At 48.7% G+C, this 18,268-nt stretch overlaps 1 non-coding gene across 1 annotated transcript; it reads right to left on the bottom strand.

Annotated features, from left to right (window-relative positions):
* Nucleotides 1–4,811: 4,811 nt before the first annotated feature.
* On the bottom strand, nt 4,812–4,914 carry LOC112665176 (U6 spliceosomal RNA). Its single transcript, XR_003140267.1, has one exon. It is a non-coding gene; the product is annotated as a U6 spliceosomal RNA (small nuclear RNA).
* Nucleotides 4,915–18,268: the final 13,354 nt, after the last annotated feature.

Here is an 18,268-nt window from a genome sequence, read left to right as displayed (position 1 = left end):
CAATCATAAAATTGAAATCGTGAAATGACTGGTGTTCACCTGCCTTTCCATTTTCCAAGTAATTATTTGACTGTTCTGGAATTTAGCAGCCTACTTCTGCTATTTTTTTTTAAACTTTCATGAAGATGAAAAAGAGAAACATTTATAAATTGCACTAAAGGTAGAATGTGCTCAAAAGATGCAAAGGTACTTAAAAGGTACTGGAACAAACACCGTGTTTCTTATTCCTGGGGTCTTACAAAATTTTGAATATGTGAGTACAATATTAAAATAACATTGGAGAATTTTTTCCTAATTTCAGAAACCCTCCATGATCTAAGAAATGTTTTTTAATTATATTTTGGCTTTCGTAAGAGTTGGACCATCACCAGACATTATCTCTTTCAATCTGATACTTTAGAGGTTGGTGGTGAGCCAACTCAGCCCACCCTTGTTTTTCTAAATAAACTTTTATTGGAACACAACCACGCCCTCCTCTTTATGTCTCGTCTATGGAAGTTCTTTATGCTACAAAGGGAAAGTTGAGTAGATACAACACAGACATCAATAAAACATGTATTATCTGCCCTTCACAGAAAAAGTTTGATGACCCTGCTTTAAATAAAGCAGAGGTTATAGTAACTGGAATTAGGCTTATATGTATAGTGTATTTCTGAAATAGAGCTAAATACAAACCTTAAAATTCTGAACCGCCATTATTTTCAAATGCATCCCATTTGTAGCTGCTAAAAATAGTGCCTTATCACTTTCTTTACTTCTTAACAAAATGCACTAAAGAAGAAACGAACCTAATGATGTGGACAAAAAGCTTATGACTGAATCTCCCATGGACCCCAGAAAGGTTTGAAAAGCAAACTCTACTCAATGGGTTCCCGACCCATCCCTTTCCTCTTGACAAAATGAGAAGCATGGCCTCAGTCACAGCTTCCTGGGCAGCAAGATCAAAGATGTGTGTACATGAGAGCATGCCAGGGGAAGGAAGCGTAAACGCAGGGGTTCTCAACCTCGGCTTCACATCAGAAATACCTGGGGAGATTAAGCACCAGCCAATGCCAAGTCCCACCACAGACCAATTGAATCAGAAGGTTGGCTCTGTGGCCAGGACGGCAGAAGTGTTTAAAGTTGACCAGCTGATTCCGCTGAGCCAATGGAGTCAGGATGGCCTGGGCTCCTGTAATGGAGGAAGCTACTCCTTATGAGGAAGCCTCTTAACATCTTTGGCCTCTTCTTTTCAGTTTATAAATTGAGGGGATTGAAATGAATTTCTCAGAAGTCATTCCCATCTGTGGCTTTAAATTCAGTTCAATGGAATTAAATTAGTTTCCCCAGAAGAGGAAGCATGAGAATTGTGACACCCTCTGTTACCAAGATATATGCATCATGGGAAGAGCAGACAGGAATGGATTCATCACCCTGGGGACTTGGGATAGAAGATCTGATGATGTTCGTATTACCACTGTGGGCTCAACGCCCCGGACGGGAGAGAAGCAAGATGGGTACCAGATAAGCGCTGTTCTTACTGGCTTCTCTACGCCTGCTGGGTCTGGCTCACTTCTATCTATAGGCAGTAACTGAACGTGTGCACTGAGGCTCACACTGGGCAGGGAAAATGGTGGAGCATTGCATGTGAGGATATTTAATCTGGAGTCAAATTAAGATGGGTCGGATTCTGGTCTGTGACTTCTTAGCTGTGAGACAGGATTTCTTCATTCTCTCCGGGCATCAGTTTCCTCATCTGAAAGAGAGCAGTAATAATGGTCTCTGTTCTAGATTCATGGTGAGGATGGAATAGAATAATGCATTAGAAAAGCCTCGGAAAGTTCTAGTCACAGTGGAAGCCAAAACATAATTCTTGTCATTATCATCATTGCTAGCATTGTGGTGATACCTGCGCAATAGCCAAATGCATCGAAGTTCCCAACTATCGATGGCTTTACATCCATTGTTACAAAAGACACTTTAAAAACTTGATTTTATTAATATTTTATGTGCTTTATAACAGCAAGATGGGAAGGTATCTTTTCATATAAAATGTTTCAGGCAGTCACAGTAATAGCAGAGGATGGCATACATATCAGTGTGCAAACCCATTCTGTCCCCCACTGCAGAAGGCACAGCTGCCCACATGCATGGCACGCTGTGACTGTACAGGTGTGTGTCCATTAGCAATATATGGCATTATTTGGAAGTGTTTTCAAACATTGTATAAATCATTTCATATTGTATGTATGATAATGAAACCTGCTGTTTTTGCTTGACATTATGTTTTTGAGATTTAGTTATATTAATGCATGCAACTCGGTTCCCATCCATTCTAATTGCTATATTCTATACTATTTTATGATTTTGCCACAATTTTTTTGTCCTTTCCTGTGTCAATGGATATTTGGGTTGTTTCCATTATTCCATAGTAAAAAAGAAATGGTTCAATGTCCATTTGGAAACATATTTCCTTGTGTACAGCGTGAGAATTTTTGAGGAGTAATTAAGGCATAGCATAGGCATATCTTTAACTTCTCTGTCTCCTTTCCTGGTTCTTCCTCATCAACTAGATTTCCAAATGTTCATGTGCCCAGAGCTTAGTCATCACACCTCTGCTCTTTTCTGTCTGCCCTAATTATTAGGGGCTGTTACCTGGTATTAGTCTTTAAACATCACCCAAGATTACTCTCTCCAGTCTGGACGTAAGCCTTGAAAGTCTACCTTCTACATACCCACTTGTTCACTTACTACCTCTTCTTAGATGTCTAAAAGGAATGTATGATGGACACTGTGAGTATTCACCAATGGTGTCTCTCTTCCAGGCACGCGCACTGTATGTCTCATAATGCATTTTTTAAAGAATCTTTGAGAATAGTTGACACACCATGTTACATGAGTTTCAGGTATACACCATTGTATTTTGACAAGTTTGTACGTTATGCTATGCACACCACGTAACACTTCCATTGAGGTGGGTGAATGTGACTACTCATCCAGAAAATAAGGACTATGTTACATGTACTAGGTTTTCCTGGGAAGTTGAGTTGCAGAGATCTCATGCAGGAGATTATTGGAGCCAGACCTTTAGGGAGGTCTGTAAGAGAGTGAGAGGAAGAGCATTGAGAGAAGTTCACTGCAATGCAATTACAACAGAGCCTGAGCTGATCCTGTGAGGGCTGTGGAGCTGGGATGGACCATAGAGTTGTTCCAGATTGAGTCGAGAGCTGCCTGTGTTCCCAGGTCGAATGTCACTGGAAATGGCCCCTTTAGGGAGAGGACATTACACTGGGCTGGATGGTTCTCTTTATAGGAGACAATCTTAGAGGAGGCACAGAGGGTGATCCATGAATACCTGGCTCTCCAACAGCAGACATAATGAATGCTTCAGACCCCGTGGGGAATTCTGGGCACTGCACCACTGTACCCACTGCACATCCCCTAGCAGAGACAGTACAGGGACCTTGTCCACATTTCCAATCTCACCGTTCTCTTTAGCAATGAGTGTAAAGACTGTGAGTAGCAAAGGCAGAGCCACATCACTAAGTCATTGCATAAAAAGCAATTGGCCAGGAGGATTGTCCAATCTACGATGGGCATGGCCTCGGTGAGAAACAAACGTGATTTCTAACACTGAGATTTGTCTTTGTCACCACAGCATAAGCCTGGCCCAAACGGACCACTTTAGTACCTCCGAATGAATATGTGCAAAACCAAGTTCCTGATTTGCCACCTCCTACAGTCTTCAGGATCTTAGTTAATGGAAATTCCATTCTTCCAGGCTATAAATTAAAAACTCGGGTACCACGCTGAGTCTATTACAAAGCCAGTTAGCTCTTCCTTTAGAATGATCAAGAGTTATTCACATCTCACATCTCCAGCATTACATCTGGTCCAAGCCACAGGCATTTTTCTCCTTGATTAATGCAGTAACCCCCTAACTGATGTCCTCTTTCTGCACTCACTGCCCTCTAATTTAGCAAAGAAAACAGGTTGATTCTATAAGACATACTCAGCCTCAAACCCTCCAGGAGCCCCATCTTACTCAGAGTAAAAGCCAAATCTTCCAAGGAGCTACAGGCATTATGTCATCTGGCACTCATCTGGCATTGTACTTCCAGTGGTTCTTGTAGTTTCATTGACTTCCTTGCACTTTCAGCACACCCAGCATGCTTCTCACTTAAAACATTTGTGCTCTCTGTCCCCCTAGCCTGGAATGATCTCCTCCAGATATCCACTAGATCTCTTACTTCCTTCAGGGCTCTACTCAGATGTCCTCTCAATACTGAGGCCTTCCCTAACCACCACATACTTTTAAAAGAACACATAAATCAATGAGGCTTGGGATCCCTGGGTGGTGCAGCGGTTTGGCGCCTGCCTTTGGCCCAGGGCGCGATCCTGGAGACCCGGGATCGAGTCCCACGTCGGGCTCCCTGCATGGAGCCTGCTTCTCCCTTTGCCTGTGTCTCTGCCTCTCTCTCTCTCTCTCTCTCTCTCTCTCTCTGACTATCATGAATAAATAAATAAAATCTTAAAAAAAAAATAAATCAATGATGCTTTATTGTTCTCTAGACCATGTGTCATCGTGAGATACAGTAAATATTTTTAAATAATAAGATTAGCTCCGCAAGGGCAGGACTTTCTGTATTACTCACTGCTGTATCCGCTATACCTAGAATAGCCACTCTCACACTGAATATATATTTATTGAATAAATGATTTGAGTATACAAAGCTGCCCATTACTACTAATGCTTTATAGAGTATATTGAATTTTCTATGAAAAACACTCTACATGCATTTAAGAGCAATTTTATCTCTTAAATCTTTTAAAAAAATATGCAACACTTTGTGAATTTGCATGTCATCCTTGCTCAGGGGCTATGTTAATCTTCTCTGTATTGTTCTGATTCTAGTCTATGTGCTGTCAAAGTAGGCAGTTAAGTCTTAGTAACTTTCTTTTCTTTTCTTTTTCTTCTCATATTGCAATGTCTAAGACCTTCGGTTCAACTCCTGGTGATCTTTTTGCATGAAAGAGCTGAATTTTATCTCGTTATTTTTCTGTATCTAAGGAAAGTATTATGTGGTTTTTTTCTAATAAGTAATTGATTTTTGTTGTTTAACCATTCTTAGGTCCCTGCAATAACCTGCTTGATCTTGGAAATCTAGGTCAGAATGCAGACCTTGAGAGACATGGGCCACAGATTCTGACTGAATGAGGCCTTGTTACCATCCCTTAAAGACAACTGTTTCCATATCACAGACTGTTCACTGACCGGAAGGAATGGTGTTTCTTGAAGCTATTTGAGGCAAAGTCAGTATTTTCATGAGCCTCCCAGATATTATGAATCAATAAACCAGGGTGGAGATGAAGTTTGATAAACAGAAGAGCTCACCTTAAAATATAGTGGTCAGGAATTAACTAGTATCAAGAGACTGTTGCCGTGTATAAATGGAGCCCCAGTGTTGCTAGATCACCTGAAACTGGGTCAGGGAGATAGGCATCTGGATTCTTAAAGTATAAACTAATTTTTAAATGCTTTTAATTAATTTAAATGTGTGAAAGAAGATATCACATGGTCCAACCATAACATGTCACTAGGCCAAGTTGGGCCTTTGCTGTTTGAGACCTCCAGTGTACCAGAATCCATTTGTTTCCTTCTTCGGTTTTAACAGACATTTTAATTCTTTTATCTTGATTCCTCATTTGTAAATTGTGGGTGACAATAATCATCTCACGGTGCTGTGATAAGTAGATACCTTTCAGAAGCCTAAAAGTGATGTTGAAATAAAAGAAAGTCCAGTATGGTTTCCAGCCTGGGGGTGCATCATTCTAGATGAAAAGGGGAAGGAGCCAACTTAGTTGCTGTCCATTGTCCCTTGAAGAAACCAACTTTGAGGGCAGCCCATGAAATAGATCAATGTAAGGAGCAAGAAGTGAGGGATAGAAGCTTTATTTTTAAAAAATAATTTATTTAACAGAGAGAAAGAGAGAGGGCACAAGCAGGCAGAGCAGCTGGCGGAGGGCGAGGAAGATGCAGGCTCGGCGCTGAGCAGAGCCCCACACCCGGCTCAATCCCAGGACCCTGAGGTCACGACCTGCTCTGCAGGCAGGTGCTTAATGTCAGGGCCACCCAGGTGCCCCTAATAATTTTCCTTCTTGCTGCCAACACACCCCAAATATGACCATTTACAAAAAAAAAAAAAAAAAAAAAAAAGGAAGTATTAAAAACTCTCCTTGCTAGATGTCCGGGCGGGTCACATCAACTATTCTCCCAGGAAGCTTGGAGTACAGTCCCCGCCCGATAAGGTGGGGGTGCTCGGCCCATTTCCAGTCGTTCCCTTTCTATCCCTTTTATCCTTTCGTGTCTGCAAGGCCAGGCGCTGCAGGACCCACGGGCAGCTGTGACCAGCTGGGTCCAGTCCTCAGGGAGATGGGAGACTGGAGAGGGCGATCGGCCAAACGACGGACAAGGGCACTAGATAGTGGGGGGCGGGGGGCGCCCCCAGGCACCCGTCGGGGCCCTGCCAGTGCCCTGCCCTCGTTCTGCGACTTTGTGCCAGTCCTGATGCTGGGGGCCAGGTGCGATGCAGGCGCGGCGAGGCCGGGCAGGTGCCCTGAGGACCCAGCGGCGGGCATCCTGGGTGTCCTGGCCCCAGAGAAGCAGAGACCTTTGCAGACGCAGAAGCCTCCGGAGGGCAGGGCCGCGGGCGCCCCAGGACCCCGAGAGGGGCCCAGACCGGGGGAGCCCCCCTCCCCGCAGCCCTCCAGCTGGGGGCGACGGCGGGGCGCGGGGGGGGGGGGGGCGCGCACCTGCGCTGACGTCAGGCCGGCTCACCTGCCCGCGCGGGCGGAAGGGCGCTGCGGGCGGCGCGGGGTCCGGGGGCGGGGGCGGGGGCGGGGGCGCACCTGCGGAGCCCCACAAACGAGGCAGTGACGGCCGCTGATTAAAATGCGGAGCCCGCGGGAGGGCGAGGCCGCAGCTGGACCGCAGCGTCTCCGGCCCGCGGAAAAGCCCGGCTCGCAGCTGGAGGGAGCCGCCGCCGGCCTTTGTGCCCGCCGAGGCCCGTCCCCGGGCGGAAGCGCGGGCCGCCAGCTGTCGGGCATCGGAGACGCGAGAGCCCCGGGGCTCTGGGGGGGCCGCGCACAGGCCACGTCAGAGGAAACGCGGGCCGCCGGGGGCTGAGGAAACCGTGGGCCGCCGCTCCCCGAGCATCAATAAGGCTTTCAGAGGGCGCCGGAAAGCGGCCCCGGGGAGGGCGGCGCCCCCCGCTGCACCCGCCGCCGCCCTGCACGCGCGCAGACCCCCGACCCCCCCCCGGGCTCCCCACGGCCCCGGGACCCCGCCCCGGCCCAGCATCCCCCCCCCGGGACCACCCCCCTGGGCTCCCCGCGGCCCCGGGACCCCGCCCCAGCCCAGCATACCCCCCACCCCCCGGGACCACCCCCCCGGGCTCCCCGCGGCCCCGGGACCCCGCCCCGGGCCCAGCATCCCCCCCCGGACCCCCCCCGGGCTCCCCGCGGCCCCGGGACCCCGCCCCGGCCCAGCATCCCCCCCCCCGGGACCACCCCCCCCCCGGGCTCCCCGCGGCCCCGGGACCCCGCCCCGGCCCAGCATCCCCCCCCCGGGACCACTCCCCTGGGCTCCCCGCGGCCCCGGGACCCCGCCCCGGCCCAGCATCCCCCCCCCCCCGGGACCACCCCCCCCCCGGGCTCCCCACGGCCCCCGGGACCCCGCCCCGGCCCAGCATCCACCCCCCCGACACCCCCCCCGGTCTCCCCGCGGCCCCGGGACCCCGCCCCGGCCCAGCATCCCCCCCCCGGGCCCACCCCCCCGGGCTCCCACAGCCCCGGGACTCCGCCCCGGCCCAGCATCCCCCCCACCCCCCGGGACCAACCCCCGGGCTCCCCGCGGCCCCGGGACCCCGCCCCGGCCCAGCATCCACCCTCCGGACCACCCCCCCCACCCCCGGAACCCGCCTCAGTCCCAGCATCCCGCCCCCCCCCCCCCCGGACCACCTCCCGCGGCCCCGGGACCCCGCCTCGGGCCCAGCATCCCCCCGACCATCCCCCCACCCCGCGGCCCCGGGAACCCGCCCCGGCCGAGCATTCCCCCACCCCCGGGACCACCTCCCGCGGCCCCGGGAGCCCACCCCAGGCCCAGCATCCCCGCCCCCCCCCCGAGACCACCCCCCGCGGCCCCGGGACCCCGCCTCGGGCCCAGCATCCCCCCCCCGACCATCCCCCCACCTCGCGGCCCCGGGAACCCGCCCCGGACCCAGCTTCCCCTGCCCCCCCCCCCCCCCGCCCCGACCATCCCCTCCCACGGCCCCAGGGAGCCCTCCCCAGGCCCAGCATCCCCCCCCACCTCCCCCCCGCAGCCCCCGGAGCCTTCCCCGGGCCCAGCTCCCCCCGCCGGCCCCCTGCAGCCCCGGGAGCCCGCCCCAAGCCCAGCACCCCCCTCCCCGGGGCACCGCCTCCCCCCAGTCCCTCCCCGGCAGCCCCAGGAGCCCGCCCCAGGCCCAGCACCCCTCCCAGCCCCCAGAGCCCGCCCCAGGTCTAGCCCCCAGCCCAGGCTCCCCCCGCCCCCACAACCCCACCGCCCTCCCCAGGCCTGGGGGGGCATCTCCTTCGCCCCCCTGGCCGGCCTCCAAGGTCAGCTCCCTGTCTCTCCCAGCCCCACCTCTGGGCCCCCCACGTGGAATCGGGAAGTCCTCTTCGGTCTTGCACCCCAGGAACCTCTGCTCCGGTTCTTCCCGCTGAGCAGCTATGACCTGGCGTTTGTCAGGCCTTGTGCCACCTGCTAGGAATAAAGGGTGAGCTCAGGGGGCTCTGGCCTGGGGGGGTTCCAGTCCCTGAGTGTAGACAGGCAGGTGAGTGATGAAGGCAATGTTGTGTGGATCCTCCAAGAGAGAATGTGATTGGGCTAAGGGGGAAGAGAGGAAGCCATCTGCCACCCTCCTTCCCGGGCCCTGGGTCGGTGCCCCTACGGGGCCCTGGGACACCGTGGGCTTGAGGGGACTGGGCCACCCACCCTGTTGCGGCCCCTCCTTTACCCACCTGTCCGGATTCCCGCTGCAGCCTCGGGCTTGCCAGTTTCGCGTCCTAGGATTCCCCTAAACCGTCCAGTGCGCTGGTTCTTCCGCTTGTTCCTACATGAAATTGAAGACCATCCTCATTACCCTTTCGGGTCACTCTTAAGTAAGAACAACAGCAAATCACTTTACTTGATATCACAAAATACATAGTGGTTAAATCACAGCCGCCCCGCGTGGTTGCCGGCCCTGAGAGTGAGCAAACGTAGGGCATCATCCCCAGCTAGACCTGCAGCCCTGGTGGGCTTCTTAGCCCTTCTTCACCGGGCCCCTCCTTGCAGGCTCCGAGGCCAGGACGCTACACCTGGCCCTTCAGGGTTAGGGAGTTCGGGAAGGGAGAGGGAGGCGATGAAAGTTCCTACTCCTCAAATTCACGCTGGCACAGCAGGTGTATAAAGCTGACCCTCTCTCCCCGGAGGTGCTTTTGTGGGGTCCTCACAATGTCCCCTTACCTTGGGGGCTCCTTACCTGCAGTGCTCTGGATGTGGAAAATGTGGTACCCCCCCCCCTTTTTTTTTCTTTTTTAATAAATCAGGCACCAGGCAGGAAAGCAGAAGCTCCCTGGTTATCTTAGCAGAGAGTACTATCTAGGGAAAGGGCGAGACAAGCATCAACTTAAAGACAGACAAGGCCCTTGGAATCCCAGAGCTACAGTTGGTGTAAGGGTTACCTGCCCTGGGTCCAGGGCAACAGAGGGAAGAGATCAGGTCATGAGAACGTGGAGGTTTGGAGGAGGACCCTGCCGGGAGCTGGATCCCAGCCTGGGAGGAGGGTGCGGCCCGCTGGTGCTGACTGCGTGGGAGCTTGAAGGCAGGAGCCCAGGCAGCTGGGACTCCGACTTCTGAAGAAGGAGTGTTGCTTAGGGAGAGAGTGCTGGGCTGCTTTGAGAAACATGGACAGCACCAGAAACCGAGATAAGGCCCTGCCCAACTGACACTGCAGAGAGAAGCAGGGCTGCCATGCAGGCTGCTGCCAGGAGCAGTTGTGCAAGAGGGACGATGGGGCCCCTCCTTCCTCCAGCCTGTCATCCCACCCCAGCACCTGTGCGGGACGGTTCGGGAGCCCTGCCTGGCAACGGAGAAAGGTGGTTTTCAGCCCAACCCTGGCATCACAGAGCATAGCGAGGTGGATACGAAGCAGAGGGCTGCTTAAGAATCTGTGCGCCATCCCTGGTGGCCACTTTATTTTGGTCCTCAGCATCTAGGCATCAGGGTACTCTTGGGTCAAGTCTTCTTTCCAGAACCTCGAAGGGACCGTCTAGGACAGCACTGAGTCTAACCCATCTGCTGTCCTGCTCACAGCCCATGGCTTGTGAGGAATAATCGCACATCCTTTGCCCAGAGGGCCAACCTCCCCTTCACCCAGCTTTCACAGTGGCACGCCCACCCCAGAGTCTCTCAGGAGGGAGTCAGGGGCTAGGGTCGTGTGTCAGCCAAAATACAAGCCACAGATATCCAGGCTTCTGAGCGATTTCCCGTAAGTAAATACCTTGTCTTTGACTTGAGATACGAGGGAATGTCCCTCATTCCTGTAGCACATCAAGACTCACACTAGAGAAATCTTACCTCCACTCCAGCTTCTTCTAAACTCCTCAGATCATGGGATGGAGGAGGGCTGATGCATCATGCGGATTGGTTTTCTCCTCTTCTTTCTGAAATCCAGCCTCAAGATCTTGCATCTTGTCCTAGAAAATGACATCTGTCCATCTGTTAGGGCCTCAACTGAAATCTCTACTTCTACATGCGGTTAAATTTTAATTAACAAATTCAAAATTAGAGGGAAAGTATTACATGTTCTATAAAAAATGTAATGTATAGATTCACTTCCCTACCATATAGGGAGCACTGGCAAGGTAACAAAGAGGAAGAGACATCAGTCTTTCCTATGGCATATGCATGAGCTAAAGGGAAGATAGAAATATAAGGAAATAATTAGAATGTGGGATGCAAAAATTAAAGGGGGGGGGGCTTTGATGAAGAATGCAGAGATGAAGGAACTGAGTTTTGCTCAATAGACCAACAGAACAGGTGCCTAGCATGTGTGACCTGGCCAGCTGGAGAAAGAACTCAAGACTTTGTGGACAGGGACAGCAGTACCTGCAAAGGCTTAGGGGCATAAGATAGAAGTCCTCAGAGACAATCAGGAAACCGGCTAGTGAGGGGGTTGCCACCAGGCTGGCCAGGTCACACATGCTAGGCACCTGGATCTGCTGCCATCACCCACGGAGAGGACACCCAAGCTTAGATCGAGGATGTTGTTGTTTTATTTCCTTAAATGAAGACAGAAAAACTTGAATTTGAGAAACTCGTTAGGAGGTAGATGTTGCAAGAATGCACATTCTCGAAAAATATGCATTTCTGAACTAAGACAGGGAGAGGGTCTTGTTAGGATTTTAGAGGGAAAGTTGGGTGGGCGACTCACTGGATTTAACAACTCAGGGGCAGAAAGGCAAAATTCATCCAGAAATTTTACATCATGAAGCTGGTTTTATGGCCCTGCCGTTGACAAGAGTTTGGGGAGCTGGGGAAGCAAGTGATGAGAAGACACGAGTGGTAATGAGTCTGCGGTGAGAATGGGGGAGTCAGGAGACAGCTTGGGGTTGACAGCAGAGCCCAGGAATCACTGCCTTACAGATTTCAGTCTACACTGTTCTCAACCCTATGGCACAAAGCCATGGGAAAAAACGGATATTAGAACATAATCATTGAAGTTGCTGATATGTCAAGTATACATATATTTTACGCATGTGCTTATTTGAAATCAATCTTTGTAGATGTTAAATAAACCTTCTACTTTGTCCAAATGACTGTTTAAGAGACCAAGGAGAAAGACTGGTCCTTTCGAAAGACAGGTCACTTTTTTTTTTTTTTTCCCTCCTAAGGAACACCTTATTTACAGCCACATAAAAATGCATTCAAAATCCAAATTTTGTTGCAACACAGTGACATCTAGTGTTCAGTTTGACTAACACCAAGAGGCTGTTCCCCAGGGAAGCGTGGAAGAGCATTTGGACTTAAAAGTCTGACCTGGGTTTTAAAGGAAAAGTTGTAGAGGAAGAGCAAAGTCTCATTATCTGGTCTTGTTTCTATTAGGTCTAAAGCTCCACCGGGCCACAGACACACAATCGCATGTGCGCCTCCGGGTTCGAGGTTACGCTTTTAAACTAGAACCATGGATCCTCCTCACCTGATGGAGGTCTTCCCTGGCATATTTGGTTTGGATTAGGAGTTTTAGTTGATTGTAATATAATTATTAGATCTTGGAGTGTCAGTATGCTTTAATGATACTCATTAACAATTTTTATGTCAATATAATTGTGCCCAAATATTATTTTGTCCTGAAATTGCAAACGTGGTTTGCAGATACATTCTGAACGATTAGCTTCATGACAGAGACAAGGAAGGTACCTGCCGGTCTTGCTGGTTTTCCATGGGTAGAACGGTATTTCTGGGGGAGCCAGAGTGGGACTCAGTCAGTTAAGGATCTGCCTTGGGCTCAGGTCATGATCTCGGGGTCCTGGGATCGAGTCCCGCATCAGGCTCTCTGCTCAGTGGGGAGTCTGCTTCTCCCTCTCCCGCTCTCCCTCCCCCTGCTTGTGCTCTCTCTCTATTTCTCTGTCCAATAAATAATTTTTTTTTAAAGCATAGCATTTCTGAGTGCGTGTAGCTTGATGGTAGGAGCACTTCCCCAGAAGTTAGATGTCCCGTGTTTTCCTTGATCGGTGACATGACCTAGAGAAATACACCAAACCCTGAGCTCCATCTGTGACTGAGGGTGTAGCACTGAGTGATGCTCCTCCCTTGTTGGTCCTGAGACTCAGCAAGGTGCTTGCTTCTTTCATTTCGTCGATTTGCACAACTCCACTTTGAGATGTGTGCTCTTTCCCTTGTTTTATAAATGAGGAAAGTACAACTCGGAGAGATGAAAGTGAATGTTCAGCTGGTCAGCTTGTCCCCAGCAGACCTGGAGGGGTGAGCCCACGCAGCCGGGCTCTGAGTCGGTCAGTCCTCGGTGCACACTGTCCAGCTGTCCGTCACACTGGGAGCCCCGAAGCACCGGATGCGGTAAATCGCCCATAACTAGACCCCAGGAGCTTTTGCATAGGAAGGGGAGTCAATGATATTTTATATATCTAATTCTATCTTTCTGTCCTCAAGAAGCAATTGGCTCAATATTATAATTACTGTCAAGAAAAGATATCACTGATAGCGATGCCAACACTAAAAGCATTGGGTTTGGCAGTCTCCAAAACAGAAATGCTAATCCTGAGAACTTTATTAAACAGGGTTGTTTTTCTCATGCATTTGGATACAATCTTGTGGCTTATTCATCTCAGCAGCATGCTGGGAGGTTACTAGACTCAAAACTACATGTTGGGGGTAAGGTTCAAGTTGAATGAAAGGAAACAAAATGAACTGGTTCCTAGTATGTATCTAATACTGTCATCCCTGGGACTTGGCCACAGCCCACATCATGCCTCACATCTGGCAATCCTGGGGGTCAGGGGGAGGCCCTTCTCACTGCCACTCAGAAGGCTGCGCCTGAGCTCCAACTTGTCTAGGCAGAGGTCTTTCTGAGGCCTTCTCTTATACCTCACATTGGGACAGATTTTATTTCAAAGCTTGCCAGATCCAGCATGTAATTGGGAAGGGAATAGGTCCTTTCACGCCCTGCTGCTGAGGGGGAAGACGGGGACGGCCTTGGAGTGGACATTTGTCATTATCTCTCATGTCTGAAAATCTGCAGACCCCTTCAACAATTCAAAGTTTTTCTTCTACAAAAGTTTCCCTGTCTATGCAAATAAGTGCATCTTTTTCATTATGTATTGCAGTATTTGAAACACACCAGTTCTTGAAGATGACACAATTGGCTATCGAAGGATATTATTAAATAAGTCTAAGTCCATCCATATAATACTCTGTGGTTGTTACACTATTATGGTATATTTGTGTGTACTAGCATAGAAAAAGCTCCAAGACATAAAAGCGTCAATTATATGAAAAACTGCAAATTGTAAGCCTGGGATCTATAGCATATTGAAAGTATAGGGGCATGTTTGCTGGTCAGACACAGTTACATAGTGCTTACTGTCTTCCAGAGCTTTACAAATATGAACTCATTTAATTCTCCTCACAGCTGAGTCATAAAGCTGCTGCTATTCATCCTCTGGATGAGGAAACTAAGACATGGAAACACTGATCAACTTGCCATGGTTACACACATCTCTCTCTCTCTCTCTCTGTCTCCCTACATATGTATGCAGTGGGGCCTACCAGCATAGAAACGTTAGTAAATTACCTGGTTTAAGTTAGGGAGTAACCAGGGTTGCCAAGTGGAAAGGGCTGTTTACCGACTCCTCTATATATCTGGGCATTGCTATTTTTAACAAGTATATTTTCACATAATTCTTGGATAATAATCAAAGATACACGTTCAGATGGGTGTGGGATACAGGGTTTCAGCCGAAGAGTGCTGCAGGCCTTTCAGGCAGGTCTGCAGTGGCTTTCAGAGGTGGGAGATTGTATGCTACTAGAAACCGAGTCAGTGTTTGAGGTCTTCAGAATAACCCGCCAACTTTGCCATCTGCTCACCGAGCAGGTATTGAGGTCTTCCTTCTAATGGTTGGTCAGAGGCTCTTCCCAGCACTGCCCTTCGGTTGTACTCACAGCTAGGCTTAAGGAGATTCTAAAGATGGTGATCCCAGTTACTAGCTCCCCAACCTGACTGAATATAAGGTTCACTTGGAAAATCTTTCTAAAATGTGCACATCCCCCTACTCCATCTTTCATTCAGCTTCAGCAGAACTGAGACAGGGTCATAGAATCTATTTTTGGAAAGTTCCCCAGGTGTTGCTTCTGATTAACCACATTTAGGAACTAGATGACGCTGTGGGCCACTTGTGAGTGAGAAGGCAGTAGTACACAGAAGCAGGCGTTTTTCAAAGACATATGAGGGGCAAGTTCATGGCCCATGAGACCAATCAGCCAGAAGGAATACAACTGTGATAGGAGCATACACAGGACCCCCAAAGGAATGGCCTAGCAAAAGCGAGCAGGACATCAGGGGCCCAACAGCAAGGCTGGGGACTGAGAGAGAATCAGGACATTAAGGCATAAGCATAATTTAATCATTCATCTCAAAGATGTTGGTGAGCATGAGGGCTTCAGCCACCTGCAGTGAAGTTACCTGGTTTCTATCCCCAGCTCCCCCCCCACACACACACACTCATACTCTTCTGGGTTATCTTAAGTGTGCTACCTCCTTGTCCTTGAGGAGATCATAGACTTTGGGAAGAAAGCCATGGAAGGAAATGGTAGTACCAGAGGGTGGTAGGGGTGGCAGACAGTGACGCAAGTTGTCCCCTGACTGTCAAACCCTAGGCTCCCAAAGGAAGAGTCGCTGTGATACATCTGGCTCTGTTAAAACTCTGCTACAAAGTCAATCCTCCTTAGCAAGACAGCTCCAGTCTTCTCAACATCATTGGTCCATGGGAAATGGCCCTATTTGTGAGCATCTGATTGCCGAGAGAGGTTCTCATTTACAGACCACTAACAAGATTAAAGTGCTAATTTAAAAAGTGCTTAGCCTAGATGTTTGAGCAGCACCCGCCTTGTGAGTTTATAACTGCTGTTTCTGTATTGGTTGCTAACAGGAGCCATTTCATTTCCCTGCATTGAAATGGATCAGATAAATCACATTAGGTAGGTTTACAGAGGCAAGCAATGACAGGTTCCTCAGAATTGAAAGCTAAATAACCTGGTAGGGTCTGGCTTTCTTTCATCACACGCTCTATCTTCAAACCCAATACCTATTTAAAGCTGCTGATAACACTCCAAATGCTCCTAGGCCTTGTCCTCAGACATAATGTACAGTTCCACCAATGCTATGGCATTTAAACATTTTTGATACAGTCTATTAAAAAGAGGGATTGTAGCTCATTCAAATTCAGTAACTTCTAATACAAAAATAAAATAAAATAAAAAGTCCATGAAATCACATGCTGCATTTGCAAAGGAAACCGGGTAGAAATCACACAAGGACGCTCTCTGTTCTGCTACTAAATTATCTCTCCTGGGCAGGCTGAACTGATAAGAGAATTCATTTTACACACACCTCAGGAAGGGAACAGGAGAAGATTTCATGATCTCCCAAAATAGAAGGGAAGTTCACATTTCTGAGGAATAAAAGCTCCCTCATACTTTACGAGCAACCATTTGAATTTCTCCTTTACATAGAGGCAAAGGCCTCCTTTGCGACTCTGGGTGCAGGTTACCCTGTTGGTATATAGCCTGTCTCTCTTGTTGAGGTAAGCGCCACACCCCGCTGAGCACCATCTTTGGACAACAAAAATAAAATGAAATTGTGCAAGAAATCGAAATAAAGATGGTTTTATGGAGTGCAATGTTTTGCAACATGGGGCTTCAGAGTATTCTTCTATAGTTTTAAAAGTAAATGACATAAGAGCGTTACCTTAGTCATCTCTGGAGGTTGACGCCGCATTTGATGATGAACAAGTGAAAAAAACTGCTATTTTTTATACCTAGTTTCCATAATTTGTTACCTAATGAGACCTGAACAAGGGAAATAGTAGGAAGGAGAAAAAAAAGGATAAAGAAAATTATCAGAGGACGTTGAAAAATAGGAAAATAAAAATAGGTAACGGAAGTGGACCGAACGGAAAACATCACTGTCCACAGGTTACAGAAAGTCAGAAGTTTAAGGAATAGAGGTTAGAAAGTGTTTGTGGAAAAACAGAAAGTTGAATAAAGACAATGGAAGGCTAAGCAGAAAGGTCCCATAACATGAAGCAAATGTATGCAGCCCATGGGGATGGGGTAACGAGTTCTGTTTTTGACTGTGTCACTCACTGGCTCTGTGACTGCAAAGACCTTTGAATCTTCTGATCTTCACTCATCTTGTTTATAGAGTTGTGGTCCTAAAATCTACCTCAAGAGCTTGTTACATGACATATGAACAGCATCACGTTCAGTGTCTCAAATAGTGTGATCCGAACGGCAGCAAGAGATGCCAGGAGTGGAAGTGATGTGTCAGGTGGGACGGCGACAATAATAGCTGTAACTTTTGGGCAGTATTGATTATTTGTACATGAGTCAACTGATACCTCCATTATATTGCCAGTGCAATTGTGCAATATCATGATTATAAAATGATTAAGAGAGAAATGATACCAACAATGATAATATCCATTAAATAAGAGAAAATACAGAAAATAAAATGTCTGAGTGATTTCTAACGGCTTATGAAAAGATCCAACTTAAAAATCAGGGAAAGGGTTTTGGAGACAAAAGAAATCCAACCTCTTATGTTCAATCGCTGATTTTTCCATTTGTTCATTCAAGAGAATTAGTTAGAGACACTGCATTTTGGAAAGCATAGCCTGCTGGGAGAAGGAGAATGTAGATACTTAAAATGGTGTAAGCACTCTAATCAAATGATACAAGGTAACAAGGGAGGAGCCTTTAACTAGGGCATGGTTTGTAGGGGAAAAAAGAGCTGTTTTGTTTTTTGTTTTTAACAACATTTTAAAGGTTGAATATATTCTCAATAAGGAGAAGAGTGGGGAAAGGTCATTTAGATTTAGGGAATGGCTCCTGCTAAGGCAGAGAATAAGAGACAGGACCCCGTGTTTGTGGAGGGTCTGGAAGTCTGCTGTGGCTGTGGTGTGAATACAGTGGAAGAACAGGAAGCTGGAAAAGTAGGGAGAGATTAAGCTTGAAGCTGTGAATGTGTGCCTTGCTCCGGCAGGTGAAGATAACCAAGAACCAAGGACTGACTCAACATGTATGAAGAATGGAGCAGCCTAATTTTGTGTTGCCCTGTGAGGATCTTAGAAGTTCAGCACTCCACCCTAATAACAAGTAAGAAGCTGAGCAAACTGAAAAACCAACAAGTCTTCCTAGATCCATACGGGAAGGGAGGTCACGGGGTAAACTGCTGCCCCCCAAAGTTGGAGAAACAGGTGAATGTGGAGAATTACAGCCCAACGGAGCAGAAACTCTTGCACGGAAACCTCCATGGGAAAATGTTAGAGCAGGAAAACCTAAACTGTACTTGACAAATGTGGGCATGTCTGAGAGTTAAAAACTCCAGGGGGACCCAGTCACACAGAGGTCTCCCATGTTTGTGTTTTATTCCAGAATCTCAGCCAGGCTCTCAGAGTGAATATTGGACTT

The sequence above is a fragment of the Canis lupus genome, chromosome 17, assembly GCF_003254725.2.
Source record: "Canis lupus dingo isolate Sandy chromosome 17, ASM325472v2, whole genome shotgun sequence".
Classification (NCBI taxonomy): Eukaryota; Metazoa; Chordata; class Mammalia; order Carnivora; family Canidae; genus Canis; species Canis lupus.
The sequence above is the reverse complement of the archived record's forward strand: the minus strand, read 5'-3'. Positions and strand labels throughout refer to the sequence as shown.